Source organism: Onychomys torridus, chromosome 7 (genome assembly GCF_903995425.1).
Source record: "Onychomys torridus chromosome 7, mOncTor1.1, whole genome shotgun sequence".
Lineage (NCBI taxonomy): Eukaryota > Metazoa > Chordata > Mammalia > Rodentia > Cricetidae > Onychomys > Onychomys torridus.
Window position 1 is genome coordinate 57,428,957 of NC_050449.1, and position 8,141 is coordinate 57,437,097.

Consider the following 8,141-nt stretch of genomic DNA (forward strand, 5'->3'; position numbering starts at 1 on the left):
CAGCCACACATGTCAGGACTCCATCTATCTATGCTCTAGTGTTACAAGCCAGCGTCTCTCACTGGCAGGAACTGGCCGGTCTGGCTAGGCTCGCTAGCTGTAGAGCTCTGGAGATCTTGTCTCTGCCTCTCCACACCTCACTTTTAACAATTATTTTAACTTTATTCGTCATTTTTCCGTGTGTGTGTGTGTGTGTGTGTGTGTGTGTGTGTGTGTGTGTGTGGTGAGTGTAGCACTTCGTGCCACACGTATCTGTGGAGGTCAAAGGACAACTTGCTGCGTTTGGCACTCCCCTTCACCTGTGCACTCCAGGAATTCAACAGGTTGCCAGGCTCACCGCAGGCACCTTCACCGGCTGCCATCTTACCAGCACTGGCTTTTTTTTTTTTTTTTAAAGCCGGTTCTGTCCTAGGAGATTGAACTCAGGTCTTCACGCTTGCCTGGCAAACACTTTACTAACTGGGTTATCCCCCCAGCCCTTCACCCTCCACCCTGTTTCAAATAAGGTCTCAATATAAAGTCTTGACTGTCTTCTGAGCCTGTTTCTGTCTCTCAAGTGTCTGGGTCCCATTCCTGGCTTACTCTGAATTTGAACATGCAAATGAATCCCCCAGGGGTCTTGTTAACATGCATACTCACTGAGTTTGGGGGAAGGCCCAAGACTATGCATTTCTAATAGGCTCCCAGCCTTTATTAATGCTATTAATAATGACTCTCATAGTTGGGTCCAACTGTGGCCCAGGATAGCTATGAATACAACCCACAAAGTCGTAAACTTAAAGCATTATAAAGGTTTTGCTTTTTTGGAGAATTTCTTTTTAAAGCAACTCAATTGTGTGATCCTTCAGTGTGGACTTTGTAGATAATAACCCCACGTTGCAATATCAAAAGGCTGGACAAGCCCAGACTGGGCATCTTTTCTCAGGTCTTGCAATGCTCCATCTCTCCTCTTAGGCTGCCTGCCCAGTTCCTTCTTATCCCCCAGTTCTAAAGGAGCTCCGCCCACCAGCCGCCTGTGAAGTGGGGGGAGCTCTGGGAGGTGGTTTAAAAGATACCTAAGCCAGGCGGTGGCGCACGACTTTAATCTCTGTGAGTTCGAAGCCAGCCTGGTCTGTGAGTTCCAGGACAGCCAGGAATGTTACACAGAGAAACCTTGTCTTGAAAAATAAAAAGAAAAGAAAAGAAGAGGTTGGGGATCTAGCTCAGTGGTAGAGTGCTTGCCTAGCAAGCGCAAGGCCCTGGGTTCGATCCTCAGCTTCAAATAAATAAACAAAAACCAAAAAAAAAAAAAAAAGAAAAAAAAAAAGAAAAAGAAAGAAAGAAAGAAAGAAAAGAAGAAAGAAGAAAGAAAAGCTACCTAAGGGTCAGCAAGATGGCTTAGTGGGTAAAGGGGCTTGCCACCAAGTCAGATGACCTGAGTTCAACCCCTGAACACACAAACATTTTTTTTTAAAGTAAAAAGAGCCAGACGGTGGTGGCACACCTTTAATCTTAGCACTCAGGAGGCAGAAGCAAGTGGATCTCTATGATTTCGAGGCCAGCCTAGTCTACAGAGCAAGTTCCAGGACAGGCTCCAAAGCTACAGAGAAACCCTGTCTCGAAAACCCCAACACAAAACAAAAGCTACCCAAGGGATTGAGCCGCCATAATTTAGCTTCAATGGACAAATCAGGCCCAGTATCTCCAGCACTTCTGGGGACTGAGTTAGCACTACATCACCTGTGCAACTAAGGAATGATCACAGAAGTCAACCCGGAAGGGCCAAAAAGTAGACTGAGTTTGAGCATGTAAAGCAGCTGGGGACCCGGCACACCGCAGCAGGGTTTATATACCACATCTTATCATGTTGAACATGTCGCCAGCAGATGTGAAGGTGACTCCACCTTGAAGCACCCTCATCCCCCAAAGTGAGCATTCAGCTTCACTGCGTGGAGGACCAGTTAAAATACAGGTTGCTAGGCTCACATTGGGGGTTTCCATTCAAGCAAGTGTGCTCCCACTGAGGACTATATGCCCAGCCTATGCTTTTCCACTGTGTGGGTCTGGAGTGGATTCAGGGAGGCTGTGCTTCTGACCCCAGGTGCTACTGATGTTGCTGGCTCAGGGAGCAGCTTTTGACAATCTCTGATCTCGGGGAACCTCCTTCCCAGAGAAGCCTGGTCGTGCTAGGTTTCATCACATCCGGAGGTAGGAATCTTATCAGCAGCCTGGGTGCCAATGATACAGAAAGGGGGGGGGGGGGCGCTTGGCCAAGGGCCAAGGCCCCTCTGCAGGCCTCTCCCACAGGCCTGTTGCCTCCTGCCTGGCCCAGCACCCCAGCCCTCAGAAGGCCCCTCCGCCCAGCTTTGTTTGCATTCCTGGAGCCTGTGTCAGCCTGGACAGCAGGCGTGACTATGTGAGCCTGGCCTGGTGCAGGCTTGATGGCTGTCTCTGTACTTCAGGCCTCCTGGGCCAGGCCCAGGTGGCCACACAGGACTCCCTCAGCAGGCCAGTGACTCATGCTTCCCCTCAGGTTCCGGGGAAATGCCTTCCTGCCGCCACCGCCACCTTCTTCTCTAATGAAAAATTAGCTGTCAATTTCCATGGCAACCTAAGGATAGGGAGGATAAGGGACAGGGTGGCCAATCTATTCTCTGGAGGGCCCCAAGGATTCCTGTCCCAAGAATGTATACATTCTCATTCTCTCTCTCTCTCTCTCTCTCTCTCTCTCTCTCTCTCTCCCCCTCCCCCTCCCCCATCCTTCCGTCCCATCCTCATACCAGTCCCAGCCTGCGTCCTCAACCCACCATAGATCTTTGGTTCAGGAAGGCCAGCCCCAGAAATGCTTGCTTTTATTAAAAAGGGATGGTTTCACAAAGGCACAACTGTAGGAAAGGTTGTAATTTGCCCAAATAAAACTTAATTCGATCCATGAAATAGCTGTGGTTTATTGTGTAATCAATGTGCTATGTGTTTCAATTTGAAAGAAGTCAATATAATAGGGGGCCAGCAGCCACCTCTGGGGGTCCACCTCTTCCCTCTGTACACAGTAGAGCCATACAGCCTGCCCTGATAGACCATCCTGTCCTGGGTCAAGGTCGGCTAAGACCTCTGGCTGGGACCCCAAAAGGCTCATGGGAGAGATAGCCTGGGACATCAGTGAGAGCTCTTGTAGCTGGTGGGGGAGGCTGGGGGCGGAAATGAAACTGCCCCCTTTCCTAAAGCAAGTCTGTGCTGGGTGTCTGAGGAGGGGTCTGTGGGGACTGAGTCACCTTCCTGTCTGCGAGGGTAGGGGTTGCCAGGGCTGTGGGAGAGAGAAGCTGGCCATCGCTTCCTATACTGAGGAGTCCCTCTAGAGACTCTGGAAGAATGCAGTGGGTAGCAGGGAGGGGTAGTGGCCTGTGCCCTGGTTCAGAGTGAAGGCGGTATAGGCTGGAAATGGGCATGGAGCTGCAGTGGGAACGCACTCGGATCTGGGGAGGCCTCTGCTGGTGAATCCAGCCCACATCCCCCACCTTTGCCTGTCCTGTCCATATAGGCAAAGGCACTGAGGGAGGAAGGGTCTCAGCTGGCCGCGTGGTCCAGCACTCGGGGGGCAGAGGCAGGCAGATCTCCATAAATTGGAGCCCAGCCTGGTCTACAAATCGAGTTCCAGGACAGCCAGGGCTACACAGAGAAACCCCACCTCGAGAAACCAGGGGTGGGAAAAAAGAGTTTCAACTGGGGTTCATTCTAGAAACTAATAAATAAATAAATAGTCTCAAGTAGGCCGTGTAGCCAAGGATGAACTTAAACGCCTGTATTCCCACCTCCACAGTTCTGGGGATCAAATCCAGGGCTTCCTGCATTCTAGGCAAGCACTCTACAGGCTGAGCTCTACTCCCTGCCATCACTCCAGAGACTGTCGTATCAGCTTACTGCCCTGGCAGGGAGGGTTGTGGTGGGATACCAGGCTAGCTTTACAGTCACATCTTCTTGGGAACCGACTGACAGACACCACTGAGGAAGGAAAATGGACCTGCCTCAAGCACCTCGTGTGTGATAAGTAATCTTCGTGACCACCTAATGCAGTTACTGTCAGTGGTCCCACTTCTGGTGCGGGCACTGGAGTCGGGGTTGGCTTGTCCAAAATCACAGATGTTCTCGGACCTTTGTGGCCTCCCGTACATGGAGGCAGGATACAGCTAGCAGCCCCACCCCCATTTCTACTGTCCCCTCTGATTATGGGGCTGCGGTCCAGCACGTTCCCAGTACATTCTTCCCCTTAGGGGTTTTCAGAACAGGGCCTTTCTGTGGCTCAATGTCACCTTGAACAAGCCTTGGGGCTCAGCGCTCCCATTTTCAAAATGAAGATAATTACCCGCACATCCACTCAGAGACCATCCTGATGATTAAATAAAGCTGCATACCAAAAGTACCAATGCCAGGGCTCAGCAGTCAGGAGACACCCTTTAAATCTGCTTATTGCCCCTACTGAGGGCTGAGATAGAGCTCCATGGTAGAGCACTTCCCTAGCACGTGCAAGGCCGGAAGTTCAATTCCCAGTACCACACATGCCTACAAAGGAACCCTCGTCGAGAATACAAGATTGGAGGCACCTTCTAGACACTCGTTTGGAGGTAGGGCAGCTCAGATTTGAAGTCCAAGTCTGCGGCCAACTCACGAGTTATCTGGATGGGATGGATCCTCGCCTTACACAGCTGAATCTTAGTGTTACCATCTGTAAAATGGGTGTAACAGGGATGATGAAACAGTGGGGTGACAGATGGCGCACACAGGTGCTTAGAAAGCAGTCATTGTTTTCGTCACCACCATTACCAACATAGCTCTTTTGAACCGGCCTTTACAGGGCTTGGCTTCACGTGTTATGACCATGCATGAGAGTCTTAATGTGTGGCTTTCCTTGTGTACCTGTCTGCTGCTCCCCTCTCCCAACCACGTTTTGTTGTTGTTGTTGTTTCTTGAGGCAGGGTCTCACTATGTAGCGCTGGCTGTCCTGAAACTTGCTATGTAGACCAGGCTGGCCTCGAACTCACAGAGATCCAGTCTGCCTGTTTCTGCCTCCCGAGTGCTGGTGTTAAGGGTATACATTCCCAGCCCACGCTTTTCCACTGAGTAAGTCTGGAGTGGACTCAGGGAGGCTGTGCTTCTGATCTATTCCCAGGTGCTACTGATGTTGCTGGCTCAGGGAGCAGCTTTGACAAACTCTGATCTTGGGGAACCTCCTTCCCAGAGAAGCCTCCTGGCTCTCCCCAAAACTTCTTCAATTACACTGGGGTCTCTGCCTTAAGGCTGAGAACCCTCTGCATCCTGCCTGTGAGGCAGACCACTTGGGATCCAATGGCCAAAAGGGTGGAGAGCAGTTGCCCACAAGCACAGGCCTCTCCTTACTTCTTCCAAGGAGGCATCAAGTCCTGGCCAGCCCTGCTGCTGGCCTAGAAGAGCAGGCTGTGGGGCACAGGGAAAAACACCACCTCATATGTCAGCACACCATGTTCCAGGCAGAGAAGCCAGGAGGCTTCCTGTGAAAGCTGGAGACACACATTGCTCCTCACCACCTTACAAGGACCGTGGGGGGTGGGGGGGCTTCTCTGTCCCTGCTGTGGGGTCAGATCCCCTTGATGTGAACCACGGGGCAGAAGGCCAGCTGGAAAGTCACGCTGTGGCCTGGGCTTCTGAGGCCGCCACCTGCAGCCCTGGAGGACTGTGACCCACCTAAAGCCACAGCGGGTCCCACACTGTTTGACTGATAGCCTGGTGTCTGGGAGCCTTGCCAGAGTGCTTCGGGGCCAAGTGTGTCCATACGTTATTCAGTGTTACCCGTGTGAGGGTAGCTTATCATCACTTCATGCAATCAACTTCAGTTAAGCAGAACAGCAGCAGTTAGGAGTGTTTGATTGAGATTCAACACCAGAGCTTCTTGGTTGGCATTTATCACAGAGAATCTCTGCATATAATTATGATGTATAATGAAGTTTGTTGTAATAAAGATAATATGTGATTTGTGTGGGAAATGTGAAAGAATTGATCAAGTATAGAGGAGAGGGATACAGGCATGTCTCCTTACGTCAGACCACAGACGAGCTCACAAGTTACATGTTATGTTCTGATACTCATGCTTTAACGTAATGAGAACATTTTAAAAATAGTTTACAGAAGTGATAAGAAAGAAAAATATACAGTCTCAGGGCTGCAGGGATTGCTCAGTGGTTAGAGCACTTGCTGCTCTTGCAGAGGACCTGAGTTCAGTTCCCAGCACCCATATCTGGTGAGTCACAACTGCATGTAACTCTAGTTCCAGGGGATCCCATACCTCTGGCTTCCAAGGATGCCAACGCTCACACACACTCTCACACATACACACACACACAAAATTAAAATAAACCTTATGACAAACCCTACAATATTTCCACTTCAATGGATGCTTATTTGCTAACAGGAGTAAATAGGGTTTTTTGTTGTTGTTGTTGTTGTTGTTGTTTTTTCAAGACAGGGTTTCTCTGTGTAGTTTTGGAGGCTGTCCTGGAACTCACTCTGTAGCCCAGGCTGGCCTCGAATTCACAGAGATCCGCCTGCCTCTGCCTCCCAAGCGCTGGGATTAAAGGCGTGCGCCACCAACACCCGGCTGAGTAAACAATTTTTTTCCATTTGCTGATTTTTTTCTTTTTTCTTTTTTTCTTTTTCTTTTCTTTTCTTTTTAAAAATTTATTTATTTATATAAACAGTGTTCTATCTGCATGCATGCCTGCATGCCAAAAGAGGGCACCAGATCTTATTATAGATGGTTGTGAGCCACCATGTGGTTGCTGGGAATTGAACTCAGGACCTCTGGAAAAACAGGCAATACTCTTAACCTCTGAGCCATCTCTCCAGCCCTGATTTTTTTCTTTTTATTTACTTGTTTGTTTGTGAAATAGTGTCTCTCTGTGTATCCTTGGCTGGCATGAAACTCACTGTGCAGACCAGACTGATCTCAAATTCACAGAGACCCACCAGCCTCTGCCTCCTGAGTTCTGGGATTAAAGACAAGCACCACCATGTCCAGCTGATGTTTCTTTTTATAAAAGTTGCTATTCATGCAAGGTGGCGGCGGCACATGCCTTTAATCCCAGCAGAGCCTGGCGGATCTCTGTGAGTTCAAGGCCAGCCTGGTCTACAGAGCGAGGTCCAGGACAGGCACCAAAGCTACACAGAGAAACCCTGTCTTGGGAAAAAAAGAAATTGCTATTCATGTTTTCCCACTGAACTTTTTAGGTCTTTTTTTTTTTTCTTTTTGATTTGCAAGTGCTCTTTACATATTTGGTTTTTACTTTCTTTTTATTTTATGGTGTTGTGTTTTGATGTTACAGAAGTTGCCAATGTTAAGCCTACAAATACACACATCTTTTCCTGCATAATTCTTTTCCTTTTATGGCTCGGCTTGGAGAGGCCTTTCTCATCCAGAGATCAAAACCACCAACATTTGTGCAAGTTATTTTTTGGTTTTGCTGTTTTTGAATTTCACAGTCTCATCCATTTGAACTGTGTTCCGCTTTGTAGAGTGAGGTGAGGACATAGCTGTTGTCCCCTGCCCTCACTGACTCAGTTTCCCCAGCACCACTGGAGAGAAGCAAATCTCCTTTCCAGGGCTTCTGTGAAGCCCAGAAATTTGAGATACTGTCTGCCATCACCCAAAGACCCTCCAGCCTCCAGTAGGTACTTTCCGCTGTCAAGAGCCTCAACCTCCTTCTGGGGTCATAGGAACCAATGCAGCACCATTAACACTTCAAGCAGCTCTTGGGTTCAGGACAAAATAGATCACAAACAGATCATCAAACTAACCTCAGCCCTATGAGGTCCTGAGCAAGCACTGGTGTGTGGGCACTGTGTGTGTGCCAGTTGTGGAGAGTGTTAGGACATAAATCCCAGAGGAAGGGACAGGGAAACAGTATTATTGAGAAGTCAACATTTGGAGAGACACACAGGTCACCCAAGAGGACCAGGGCATTTGGGTGTGAGGAGACAATGCTCACTTGATGCCATTTTTGTCCATGTGTGTGCATCTCTTTGTACTGATGTTAGCTATCTATAAAGGTCATAATTCGAGGCAAGTAAGATGGCCCAGCAGACAAAGGCAGTGTCTAGCCCTCCTTTCTAATATCCCAGCAACAAACCAGGATATG